Below are 14,182 nucleotides of genomic sequence, written 5' to 3'. Positions count from 1 at the left end.
CTATTTGCTACAGCCTTACCATCTGCATTTCAGTAGCAGTCACAAACTGGAAAAGTATGCTTCAGTATGAACCAATACAAACATTTAAAATACATTTGCTCTGAGGGAGGAGCTCTTTGTAAGTAAAGATTGAGTTATTGAAGAGCCGGTGTATGGGGGAAAGCTGAGTATTCAGAGTTAATGAAATTAAGAGGAACTGATTATACTGAATTGAAAGGAAGATGGAACAAATACATTTAGTTCAGACCAGTTCTTCTAGTGGAGAAGGCAATGGCAACCCACTCCAGCACTCTTGCCTGGAAAATCCCATGGACAGAGGAGCCTGGTGGACTGCAGTCCATGGGGCGCTAAGAGTCAGACACGACTGAGCAACTTCACTTTCACTTTTCACTTTCATGCATTGGAGAAGGGAATGGCAACCCACTCCAGTGTTCTTGCCTGGAGAATCCCAGGGACAGAGGAGCCTGGTGGGCTGCCATCTATGGGATCGCAAAAAGTCAGACAAGACTGAAGCGACTTAGCAGCAGCAACAGCAGTTCTTCTAGACAAAATTACAAGACATATGATGTCCGATTTCCCAAGGGATCCTCCCCCACACCCACATCTTGTACATCTTCAGGAGGCTTTATTTATATAGAATTCCATGTGAATGGAGTTATAGAGGTGTGAGTGAGTCTCTTCTGGTCCTTCCTCTTTCATCTTCACATTCTAAGCTGGAAGTACCAGATCCCAAATTCACATCCCTGAGCTGGAAGTATCAGGAGCCTGGAAGCTGCACATCATTAGATTTTCTCTAGATTCTAGTCAGATCCTGTTACAGCCATTCCAGAGGCTGGGCTCCAGGAACCAAGCCTTGCCTTGGGCTTCTTCAGTTGCTGTGTTGTCCCATGGGTTTAACCAAAAGTCATGATTGTTTGTCCTCCTCATCTGAAGTCCAGTTCTGCCTGCTCCTTCAAGATGCTCTCATGTTTTGCCATGAGGTCATGAGAGTGACCTCAGTGTTCAAGGAGCAGGTAGCAGACATAGTATAAATGGCCTGAACTGCAAATTGAGTTGCTGATTTCTGTCCTCTTCTGCCTCTACCTCTCCATCTGAATTTAATTAAATCCAAGTTTCACTCTGTTATTCCAAGTTTCTAATGGGGGATATTTCTAGAAATTTTTAGAACGTCAAGAAAATATATGGGGCCATCTTCAGTAGTGATTTGAATAAGTGGACTAAAGAAAGACTTTAACCCATTCTATCTTGGAGTATATTTCAAGAGAGCATGTGTTATTTCAGGGGCTGGGACTCTAGGTCCTTTCCTGGGTATCAGAGCCCAACCTTCACAGCTGGACAAGTCACAATAACACAGGATACTTCTATTAACATCTGCCAAAGAGGAACAATTCAAACAGAGACTTTGGTTGGCTCAATTTATTTTTGCTGAAATATTTATGCAAATTTAATTTATATGCAAATGAACCCCTTTCTTCCTGACCCTTAGGTGTCCTACCAAGGCCACCATATTGCCACTGGTGCCTGGAATTTCTGGTTGGAAATTGAGTCCTTCCATAATTAAATTATTCCAGTCAATTCAAAGGCTCCTCCTCCCACTGGGATGATGCTTCCTATTACTTTTCAGAAATCACATTGATGCTGCATACAAATGCACTGTCATCTCAGTAATAGCTCTGTATTCTATGTCCAACCACTAAATCTAAAGTATGCCCTTTTCGTATAAACCTGTGATCGTATCCTGTAGACTTCATGACTTATCCTTCTGAGCCTTTCAGGTAAAATATTTCTCCCAGACCTAATTGTTTAGTTTAACTGAGTCATTTAAAACGTCAGTTGTTTTCTACTCTTCAAGTGACAAAGCAGTCATAAATTTGTAGATAATTTTCTGAGTGATCAGTAAGGAGGGCTAGAAGCCTGCTTGAAAGTGAAAGTCACTTACTTGTGTCTGACTCTTTGTGACCCCATAGACTATACAGTCCATGGTATTCTCCAGGCCAGAATACTGGAGTGGGTAGCCTTTCCTTTCTCCAGGGGGATCTTCCAAACCCAGGAATCAAACTGGGATCTCCTGCACTGCAGGCGGATTTTTTACCAATTGAGTTATCAGGGAAGCTATGTTTAAATGATCCTTTCTGGGAATATGATGCAGTAGATAGTATAATCGATTGCAACAGCTCTCAGTAACTTCCCAACTTAGACTACCCTTTCCAGCAAATCTATCAGTTTATGAAAGTCTTCATCTCTTACTTCATTTTTCAAAAGTATTAATATAACAACAGAATATTTAAAAATATAACATATATAATACTAGAAATACAGAATTTAGAGGTTTAAGAAATATTTTAGAGGAGTTGTCCATAGGAAAACTTTATGGTTGAATAGTCTATGTCCTAAAATCAACAATAAAGTATGTTACATGTGTTTTAAGTGCTTCCCACTCATTGAAGAGTGTAGCTATCTCTTGAAACCCTGATTTCCATTCTTTTGGATATATATCCCAAAGTGGGATCCCTGGCTCATATGCTAGTTCCACTTTTAATTTTTGATGAATCTCCATACTGTTTGCATAGCTGTTGCACTGTTTTATTTACATTCTCACCAACAGTGTTCAAGGACTCCAATTTCACCACAACTTTGCTGTCCAGAGTCTGGAGTCTGATGCCTTACAGTACTTCTCAACTTATTTCTTAAATAAAACAGATAGTAAATTTTGCATCTTGTACTTTTAAACCCTATTCATATATATATTTGGCTGCACTGGGTCTTGCTGGGCAAGGCCTTTCTCTAGTTGCTGTGTGCACACTTTCCATTGCTGTGGCTTTTCTTGTTGCAGAGCATGGGTTCTAGGTGCACAGGCTCAGTAGCTGTGGCCCACAGGCTTAGTTGCTCCGTGGTATGTGGAATCTTCCTAGACCAGGGATTGAACCTGTGTCCCCTGCATTGCAGATTCTTAACCACTAGACTATGAGGCAAGTCCAAACACTATTCTGTATCGTTACCATTTCTCTCGCATTCTCTAAGAAATTTAAGCAAGGATGATACAGTGGGTTTTGATCCTAGTCAACTGAACTCTTCATCTTCAATTTCCTTCTTTTTCAAAAAGGAGTCAATATCTTCTTTACCACAAATTTATTATACAGGGCTACAATGGAATTAAATGCATGAAAACAATTTGATAATTGTTTAGTGTTATCAACATGCCAGTTGCTGTCACTATTTTTGTTCAGGTTGTTTTTACGAAGATTATCACTCTTCCTCACTCTGGCCTGGAACCAAAACAAAAAGGCACTAAGCAATTCTTGCAGACTGGAAAAATGAGAAATATTTATGTCAGTTATATTTGTCCTGTTAGCATTTCTTGGCAGTGGGGTATGTGACTATATTGGGAATATCTGCTTAGTTTGTTCTTACTAGTTGCACACATAATATAGATGGTTTAGAGACTGTTGTTCTTGAAGTTGGGTGATTTCTAATCCCTGTCCACATCTCCTCTTTGCCCCAGTACCAATCTGAAAGCTGGAAGCTGATCTTTTCATAATGGATTAACTGGACTCCCATGTCTGCTGGCTTTTGGTTAGATTTTTGAATGGGAGGCTAGGGAAGGAAATGACAATCCACTCCAGTATTCTTGCCTGGGAAATCTCATGGACAGAGGAGCCAGGCGGGCTACAGTCCTTAGGGTCGCAAAGAATTGGACACAAGTTAATGATGGAACACCAGCAGTGGGAGGCACTGGGGTTTAGGGGTTAAGATATGAGAGAGGTCAAGGGATTTATGGTTCTCATTCTCTCCCTACTCTTCCATGATTTAGCATCATATGTGTTGCTTTCGCAGAAACTACAATTCCCATTGAATGAGCGCTTCTTGAGCGCTTCTCATTGTCTCCCTTCTCGCTACTCTGGAATCTGCTCCCTCCCCCTGGCCCTCTGGTTGGGGTGAAGGTGGGAAGTAGTGTCATGGCTTTCACCTGATGCTAAGTCCTGGATGTGGGACCATCCTCTGTCTACTTACCCTGACCATGCCATTTAAATGCTACTTTTATTAAATCCTGTCCTATTTTGAGTCACAAAGAGTCAGCCATGACTGAGTGACTAAGCACATCCTATTTTAAGAGTGCCATGTATTTTCTATGAAGACTTTAATACAACAATAATAACAATACAGCGATGACAGCTAATTCTTACCCTGTGTTTTTTATACTCCAGGTCCTGTTCTCTGTGTGTTCCCAAAGTCTGGTCAACCTTGCCCTCTCAGTGACTATGAGATAAGTATTGAAATGGTGTACAAGCCCCAGAGTCCTTGTCTTTTGAAGACAATTGATGTCCCAAGAGTTAATGATTGGGAAGTGTAGAAATAAAGAATGGCTGTTGGGCTGGGGAACTATTAACAATTTAGACCATAATCCTGCCCCATAGCAGCATCTCCGAACTCCCAGTTCCTGAAAGACACAGATAAAGGTCTGACACACATTCCTAAGTTTTGTTTTTTGTTTTTGTTCTTGTTTTTTACAGGAAGCAGACCCCTGCCTCCAGATGAAAATTGCTGACCACAAGAACACAGACCCTAAACTGGTTGAAACCGGAAAGCTGACGCTTGAAACTTCACCCTGATGCCAACCAATCCTAGAACTGCCCACAAGCTGACGACACCCTGCTCATTGAGCGTTATAAAACTCCTCACTACTCCCTCCAGGCAGTTCACACAATCTTAAGGTCATTAGCCCACTGTGGCCCCCTTTGCCTGGCAAAGCAACAAAGCTACTCTTTTCTACTTCATCCAAAACTTTGTCTCCACATTTCTATTTGGCACTGGTGAACAGAGGCAGAGTTTCGGCAGCAATATGGCTGTTTTTGTCATTCCCACCTTGCAGATAAACAGATGCACAGAAAGTGCAACCAATTTCACTAAGGTCACACAGCGAGCAAGCAGCAGAGCCACGACTTAAACCTTGATGGCCGGGTGATGGGATCCAGGCTTCAACCTATGGCTACATGCAGTGCAGCCATCTAGGCTGCCTCCGAGTTCTGAAATGAGAGCAACTCAGGCTAGTGACTTTTCTTATCCAAGTACTGGTGGTGAGATGTGTCCCATGATTTCGTTTTCTTTAGCTGCCACTACTTGTGAAATTGTGAGAGTGCCTATTCAGTGTCACTGGCTGAAATCCTCTGGCTCAGACAGCGAGACTTTCAATTAATCTACTAAAAAGCTCTTTGGGCCACCAATGTCCACGTGCTTGTTACCGCATGATGGCTGCCCTGCTGCAATGTTCTCTTTCCCAGACAATATGAAACCAGGCAGGAGTGAGGATGATTTAGGCACAACTGAGTGCATTACACAAGCACATTTTCACGTTAATGGGAGCCATAAAAGACTTCACAGCCATATTTACACCCAAGCCTTTCCATATTTTAGAATAAAGGCAGAGGATCAAAGAAGTTGGTATATATAGCACATTTATTATTTCTCAAAGCTCTCTGCAGCTGCCTGCAGGACTTTGGGGAAAAGACACAACAAGAAAAAAACAAATGGAAATAGCTTCTGTCACCAGTTAGAAATTTTTGTCCTAAAATTATGAGACGTATATTTGTGCAGCAAATCAGATTGATTAAATAGCTTTTTTGGGTATGTGTGTGTTCACACTTCTAGAGTTAATAATGACTCTCATTTATTAAGGAATATGCAGAGATTTGCCCTAATGTTATGTATCTCTTAACTCATTGTATCCCATAAGAACCATAGCAGGTAGGTCCTATCTCGTTCCCATCTTGCAGACAAGGAAAGTGACACACACAGGGATTATTTAACTTGAATGCGTTTCAACCACTGGGAGTTGAACACAAGTTTACAGAACAAACTCCAAAATCTGGACCTATAGTCACTGTAATATCTCGATCACTGCATTCGCTAATCAGTATTTCAGCAATTTTGTTTTTCTCCTTGACTTATGCAGAAACCTTTGGACTTGCCAGCCCTAAAAGCTGAATTATGCTCTGAACGCTTATCTGCCCCAATATAGATCCTTATGCTTTCATGGGTGACCACCAGCTGGATCTCAATATCAGTGACCTGACCAGGAGCAAAAGGACCAGAAAGTGTCAGGAGTAGCTCATGGCAATTTTGGTCCCAGACTCCCTAAAAGGGCCTGAAGTCAGCAAATTGCATTCCCCAGGAGACATATAGCACCTGACCTATTACTGGAGCCTCTCTTCCCATGGCCAAGTGTCCCTCCCACAGGTGACCCCACGATATGATGGTACCCAGAGCTCTGGCAGGGACAAAATTGAAGCCACCAGCATCAAAGACATTTTGTTGCTGTTGTTCAGTTGCTAAGTTGTGTCTCACTCTTTGTGACCCTGGGGACTGCAGCACGCCAGGCTTCCCTGTCCTTCACCATCTCCTGGAGTTTGCTCAAACTCATGTCCATTGAGTCCATGATGCCATCCAACCATCTCATCCTCTGTTGCTGCCTTCTCCTCCTGTTCTCAATCTTTCCCAGCATCAGGGTCTTTTTCAAAGACATAACCTACCTGAGTAATGGAAATACATTAAAGAGACTTCATCATGACTAACAATAATTGGATTGACCCAAAAGTTCAAGGTTTCCTATAACACTGTATGGAAAAACCCAAATGAACTTTTTGCCCAATCTAATATATAAGCAGTTTTGCACAATTCTGAATACTCAGGTTCTGGAGTCAGGCTGCCTGAGCCTGACTGTAATTCTAACAGTATCAGTATTATTACCTAAATTTTACTAAAGGTAAACTGTGTATAGAACTCTGCATACACTCAGTTTTCTTGTAAGACACCTCTTTGAGGCCGATACCAGCATAGTACTTATTTTACAGGGGAGAAAACTGAAGCAAAAACGTAAAAGATACACGTGCTGACTGGGTTCACTCAGGTAGCCAATGGCAGAGCTGCAATTTGAACCCCAAACAGTCTGTTCAAAACCTGAATTTCAGGGTCCTGTACCCCAGTGCCCATCATTGAAGGTGGGTTTGATGAATAAAAGAATGACTGAATGGTTAATAATTACATCTGCCCTTTCCTGGAAGCCAAGAACTTAGCGGGTGTCACAGCTCTGATAGGCAAATCAAATCATCCCCTTAAATAGATGAGGCCATGGAAGTTGGGACATCGACCTTAGCCAGAGACAGGTATCAGCAGAACTAGACCTTGGAGCCCAGGTTTTCCTGAAAGAGGCAAAAGAGAAAAGCTACTTCTGTGACTCAGCAACCCACTTGAGTTTCTTCCAGATGCCCGTGAAGAACAAGATCCACAGAAATACAACCCCAGAGTGACAGTCTAAAACCATAGCAGTGAGATGATGAGAATGACTGGTTCAAGGCAACCATGCAGAATCCAGGGATGGATATGGAATGCACTCGACCACGCCAGCAATCATTAGGGAATGTACCCAGGAGGGGTGGTTGTGACACAGGCTGCCTCTGCCTATACAAGGACTCTGGAGGGGGCCAAACCGCTGCCTTCCATGAACAGGAAAAGCATGCACGATAATGCCCAGGAGAGGGATGAGAGGGAGATAAAAGTGGGGGAAGAAGTAGAAAGGGATCTCTGCCATCAGAGCCTGTCTGGAAAAGGAAAGTTAATGTATCAAGACTCAAACCCCTGTTTCTGTGTTTTATGTGTGTGTGGTCCTGCAAAAGGGAAAAGTACAAATCTGACTCTCTCCTGGATCTGTTTCTTTTCCTTTAACCTTTGTGTGCTATTACTTTTTCTACAAGTTAATCACCAAAGGAATGTTGTTGTTGTTTAGTCACCAAGTCATGTCCAACTCTTTTGTGACCCTGTAGACTGTAGCCCGCCAGGCTCCTCGGTCCCTGGGATTCTCCAGGCAAGAATACTGGAGTGGGTTGCCATTTCCTCCTCCAGGGGATTTTCCACACCCAGAGATGGAACCCCTGCCTCCTGCATTGGCAGGCAGATTATTTACTTCTGATCCACCAGGGAAGCCCAAAGGAATGTTGCCCAGGAGCTTAAATTATACATAATGGCCCATCTCCAGGAACCCTGCCTCCCAGGTAATAAGCTTTAAACTAAAATATCTTTGTTTAACTCAGGGGAAATATTCTGAGCAGGCCCACCTGTGAACGACTGCAGGAAAGAAGAAATGAACACATTTCATCCAGAGGCTGATGGGAACCAAGAAGTGTTTGACTTTGCTCCCCTACTTTTGGCATAAAAGAAGCCTGAATTCTAACTCAGGGAAGATGGTTCCTGAGTTATTTCCAACGCCTGGGCTGGGAAGATCCCCTGGCAAAGGAAATGGCTAGTCCAGCAACTTCTCGGTCGGCTGGCTTTCTGAATAAAGTCTCTATTCCTTGCCCCAGGACCTCGTCCCTCTGTTTACTGGCCTGTTCCCTGACAAGCAGTGTGAGCTCCGGCTTGGTAACAGTCCCCTCATGCTGAATCCATCTCTATTTCCAAAGGGTGAATGGCTTCGAAGGGAAGGTAACACCCTGGGCTTTCCAGCAGGTAGAAAGATAATGACATTGATGTTTCTCTTGTTAGCCTAATATTATCTGTGTGCAGATTTTAACTCACAAGGCACTTGTACAGGGGCCCAAGCCCAACAAAAGAAAAGCTTCGCAGTTAAAGTCTTAGCTGAGGAAAATGAAAATAGGCTAAGGAGCCTTTTTTCTCTAGGCTCTTGAAATTGGAAAGACTGACAATGAACTTCGAAATGGTGCTTTCACCACTTGTACCATTTTCAAAAGCATAGTTACTTTGTCGGTAATGACACTCCACCGGCAAACTGTAAGTGTGTGTCTCATTTTGTTCCATAATAAGAAATCAAAGGCATACTTAGAGCAGCTTAGAAATATGGATGCATACTTCAGGAGACCCAAGTGGCCAGAAATAAATAGAATCACTATTTCTCACACTTTTTGCCCAAGGAGAATAAAGAATGCTCATTGTTCCCTGTTGGAGGATATTAATCATTTATTTAGTGGTTTTAAATGTGGTAAAAGCATTCATTTAATACACATATATTAAGCATCTTCTATGTGTCAGGGATGTATCAGGGTTTGTGATGCAGAGGGGATATAATTTCATTCTCCATTCCCAAGCAGACATTGGTCCTTTGAAAAGTGGCAGGCCAGGGAGGGGTGAACTAGTGTTTTACAGGTGGGGTGTTTACCTCTGGTTGCATTCATAATTTGCCGCTGAAACAAATGACCATAAATCTAACTTTAAAGGAACACAATATTTAATTTTTTTTTAAGTTCTACAAGTCAAAAGTAAATGGATTGTACTGGGATAAAATCAAGGTGTTGTCCAGGCTCTGTTTCTTCTGGAGTCTCTGAGAAGAATGTGTCTCCTTGGTCTTTTCAGCTTCTAGAAGCTACCTACCATCCTTGGCTCACAGCTACATCCCTGATCTCGGCTTCCATCACATCTTCTTCTTTGACTCTGACCCTCCTAACTTTCACTCCTAAGGATGCTGTGATTGCATTGGCCTACCTGGATAATGCAGGACAACTTTCCCATCTCGAGATCTGTAGCTGAATCATGTCCCTTTTTCCATGTAAGATGACATATTCACAGACTCTGGGGGCTAGAACATAGATATCCTTGATGAGGGGCAATTATTCTGCTTACCACAATGATCAACTTTTAAATATCCAAAGCTTTACCTTACAAACCATATATCCTTCTGATTAAAGTTTGGACTTCCCTTACTGAAAGTACTAATATCAGTTCATGATGTGAGCGTGCTCAGTGGCTCAGTCGTGTCTGACTCTTATCGACCCTCTGAACTGTAGCTCGCCAGGCTCCTCTGTCCATGGGATTCTCCAGGCGAGAATACTGGAGTGCATTGCCATTCCCTTTTCCAAGGGATCTTCCTGACTCAGATCGACCTCACATCTCCTGTATTGGCAGGTGGACCTTTTACCACTGAGTCACCAGGGAAGCTCGATATCGGTCCATAAAGGGTAACAAATGCACCCCACAAAGGTCAAGTGTTAGTCGCTCGGTGGTGTCCAACTCTTTACTACCCCATGGACTGTAGCCCACCAGGCTTCTCTGTTCATGGAATTCTCCAAGCAAGTACTCGAGTGGGTAGCCGTTCTCTTCTCCAAGGGGATCTTCCCAACCCAGGGATCAAATCCAGGTCTCCTGTATTGCAGGCAGATTCTTTACTGTCTAACCTACCAGGGAAGTCCCCTACAAAGGTAAGATGTGGATAATAGGGAGGACGTGGGTGTGTCATCTAGGGGAACACTCTCTGCTATCTTCATAGTAATTACATAAATCTCAAGCTGTTTTAAAATGAAAAAAGTAGGGACTTCCCTGGTGGTCCAGTGGTTAAGAATCTGCCTGCCAGTGCAGGAGACATGGGTTCAATTCTGGTCTAGGAAGATCCCACATGCTTCAGGCAACTGAGCTCTCAAGCCACAGCTACTGAAGTCCACACGCCTAGAGCCTGTGTTCCGCAGCAGGAGAAGCCACTGCTGTAAGAATCCCGAGCACTGCAACTAAACAGTAGTCCCCGCTCACTGCAAGTAGAGAAAACCCACACGCTGCAATGGAGACCCAGCACCGCCAAAAATAAACAAATACATTAAACAAATTAAAAATGCATTAAAAGCAATCATCCCTGCTGCCCTGGAAAACATAGGAAATCAATCAACAGTGGGTCATTCTGGTAGGGAAAAGCTGATGGGAGGTGAGTCCCTGCTGATCCCCTTATTGGGGTGCATACACCTTCTTTGGTTAACTCAAGTCCCCAGCTGACCACTTCATCTATCTGTGTCACTTCTCTGGTGGCTTTGGAACTTGAAATTGTGAGTCTTTTGTTTGTTTGTTTATAATTAAATTCATTTGTTTTTAATTGAAGGATCATTGCTTTATGATATTGTGTTCGTTTCTGCCAAACATCAACATGAATCAGCCATGGGTATACCCATGTCCCCTCCCGCTTGAACCTCCCTCCCCATCCCAACCCTCTAGGTTGTTACAGAGCCCTGGTTTGAGTTCCTTGAGTCATAGAGTAAATTCCCATTGGTTATGTATTTTACATATAGTAATGTGTATGCTTCCATGTTATTCCCTTCATACACCCCATCCTCTCCTTCCTCCCACTCTCCCCTCCCCCCACCAGGTCCAGAAGTCTGTTCTCTTTGTCTGTGTCTCCACTGATTGTGACTCTTGAAAGAAGCAATTATATGGAGAGTTGAGTCATTGCCCCGGTGATCTGCACCAGGTAGGCAGAGACTGGGGGACTCTGAGAGCCACTCTGAAGGAGGACCTTGCCTCGTCTCAGGTACTAGCCCCTCAGAATCCCTGCATATCAGATGGAAACTCAACAACCAACCAGATGGGCAGGCAGGTGAAGCTTCTGTTCCTCTCTGTGCTTTACAGAGTGTAGCAATTTCAAACTGTATTCAATCAGAAGTTTTTCCTTTACTAGTTGATGTGATTTTTATTCTGGCTAAGTGCATTCGTTGCCAGGAGCTGACATGCTTCAAGGATTGTTGCATAAGAGCTTGACAAGACATTCTAGTTATTGCGTGGGGGACGAAGGGAAGGGAGTTGTTAATATCTGGGGACCATGTGCCTGTGGCTAAGAATAATGTAAATCCCGGTATTATAACTCTAAGCAGGCTGCTGAGCCATTACAGTATTCAATTATTTTGATGCTGTGAGGCAAATGTTTCCAGGTCTGAAATACTAGTCTACTTGACACTGGGCAAATGAGGTGGCATTTTTATGGAGTGATGCCCGTTTGTGAAGGTGGGAACTCATGTCTCTCAGTCTGGCCCTTGCCTGCCCTAAGCACCTCCACTGATGCTCTTTGTACTAATATTAGTGGTCATGTTTAATGTTTTATAAAGGGGAAAAGCTTTCTGGAGAGATGTTGCAAGGTCAAAGAAGACTGTCTAAGGAGTAAAGCTCCATTTCCCCTAACTCTGAATCTCAGAACTGAACAAAGTTCCTTAATCTTCCTTCCTGATGATTGGTGATGATGTTGAACAGGGTTTCGTGTGTCTGTTGGCCATCTTCTTTGGAAAGATATCTGTTGAGATCCTCTGCACATTAAAAAAAATTTTTTTTTTGCTTATTTATTTACTTTTGGCTGTGCTGGGTCTTCGTTGCCACAGGGGCTTTTCTCTAGTTGTGGCGAGTGGGCTTCTTATTGGGGGCCTTCTTTTGCTGTGAAGCATGGGCTCTGGGGCACATGTGCTCAGCAGTTGCAGCTCCCAGGCTCTAGAGCTCCGACTTGGTAGCTGTGGTTCACGCGCTTAGTCGCCCCGAGGCATGTAGGGTCTTCCCGGATCAAGGATGGAATCCATGTCTCCTGCACTGGTAGGCGGATTCTTTACCATTGATCCACTAGGGAAGCCCCTGCCCATTTTTTCAATTGAATTTTTTTGGTTTTGATGTTGAGGTATACGAGTTCTTTGTATATTTCAAATGTAAAGACAGCGTATTAAAAAGTGGAGACACTACTTTGTCAACAAAGGTCCGTCCAGTTAAGGCTATGGTTTTTCCAGTGGTCATGTATGGATGGGAGAGTTCGACTATAAAGAGAGCCGAGCGCTGAAGAATTGATGTTTTTGAACTGTGGTGTTGGAGAAGACTCTTGAGAGTCCCTTGGACTGCAAGGAGATGCAACCAGTCCATCCTAAAGGAGACCAGTCCTGGGTATTCATTGGAAGGACTGATGTTGAAGCTGAAACTCCAATACTTTGGCCACCTGATGTGGAGAGCTGACTCATTGGAAAAGACCATGATGATGGGAAAGATTGAGGGCAGGAAGAGAAGGGGATGACAGAGGATAAGACGGTTGGATGGCATCACCAACTCAATGGACATGAGTTGGGGTGGACTCTGGGAGTTGGTGATGGACAGGGAGGCCTGGTGTGCTGCAATTCATGGGGTGGCAAAGAGTCGGACATGACTGAGCGACTGAACTGAACTGAAACCCTTATCAGATATATGATTTGTGAATATTTCTTCCCATTAAGTAAGTTATCTTTCCACTTTGTTGATGGATTCCTTGGCTGTGCAGAAGACTTTTAGTTTGATATGGCCCCACAAGTGAGGGACCACTGATTTCTTACTCAAAACAGGGATTTAATTCCTCTAAAGCCAATACAGAATGTTGGAGCATTTGACTCTGAGTCTCCAGGTGATAAAATTCAGATTGTCACCTTCTCCTCTTGTGGTAATTGGCCATAATGCTGTCCAAGAAAACCCATGGTGGACAGTCCCGTTCCAGCCAGGGAATTTGTGTCAAATTCTTCACAAACCAGCATGTTCCATTTCTGACATCCAGTGATTAATCTTACCACCTCACTAGGAATGCTATCATTGCCAAATCAGAGCATACATGGGGACCTAATTAAATTCATTGATTCAATTTTTGCGTGACTGAGTTATTGACACGGATGTGAATTAACTTATTTGTCTGCAGCCAAAGGCCAGTAACAGAATTTGAAGAAAAATTATGTCTAGATAACACTCAGCATGAGTGAGAGTATGTCTAATTCAGATACTTGCTCACACAATAAAAGGAGATCTCCCAGGGCATAAAAGTCAGTGAAAGTTCTCCAGCAGATTAACCCCACCTATGAACAATCTCTTGGATACACTCTGTCTCAGGCTAACGTTAACTGAAAAAGTAATGACTAAGAAACTCTTGTAAAAATCATTTCATGGATGATCCAATTTGGAATTCTAGGAGAGGAATATGTTTTCTGCTATTAAGTCTAAGCATGTCCTCTATTCCAGCCAACAATCTATATATTAAATGTAACAAATCGAAAAACAATTAGTTGAGACATTTTCCTAAGTGGGAGATAAGCCAGTTAGAAAACCAAATACTGTATGATTCTACTGATAGAAGGTCCCTGGAGAAATCAAATTTGGGGAAGCAGAGTGTAGGAGAGGTTTTTCCAGGGTCTGGAAGAGGGCTGATAGGGAGTTAATGTTCAATGGGGACAGAGTTTTCATTCTGCAAGATGAAAGTAGTTATGGAGATTGGTTGCACAATGATATAAATGTACTTAATGTTACTGAAAGGACAGTTGAAAATGATCAAGGTGGATGGATGATTTTTAGGTTATAGGCATTTTGTTATAATTAAAAAGAAAATATAGGGCTTACAACAATAGATAAATCTGGAACCACTCGAAGCTTTTAAGAGGAA

This window comes from Bos mutus, chromosome 17 (genome assembly GCF_027580195.1).
Source record: "Bos mutus isolate GX-2022 chromosome 17, NWIPB_WYAK_1.1, whole genome shotgun sequence".
Classification (NCBI taxonomy): Eukaryota; Metazoa; Chordata; class Mammalia; order Artiodactyla; family Bovidae; genus Bos; species Bos mutus.
The sequence above is the reverse complement of the archived record's forward strand: the minus strand, read 5'-3'. Positions refer to the sequence as shown.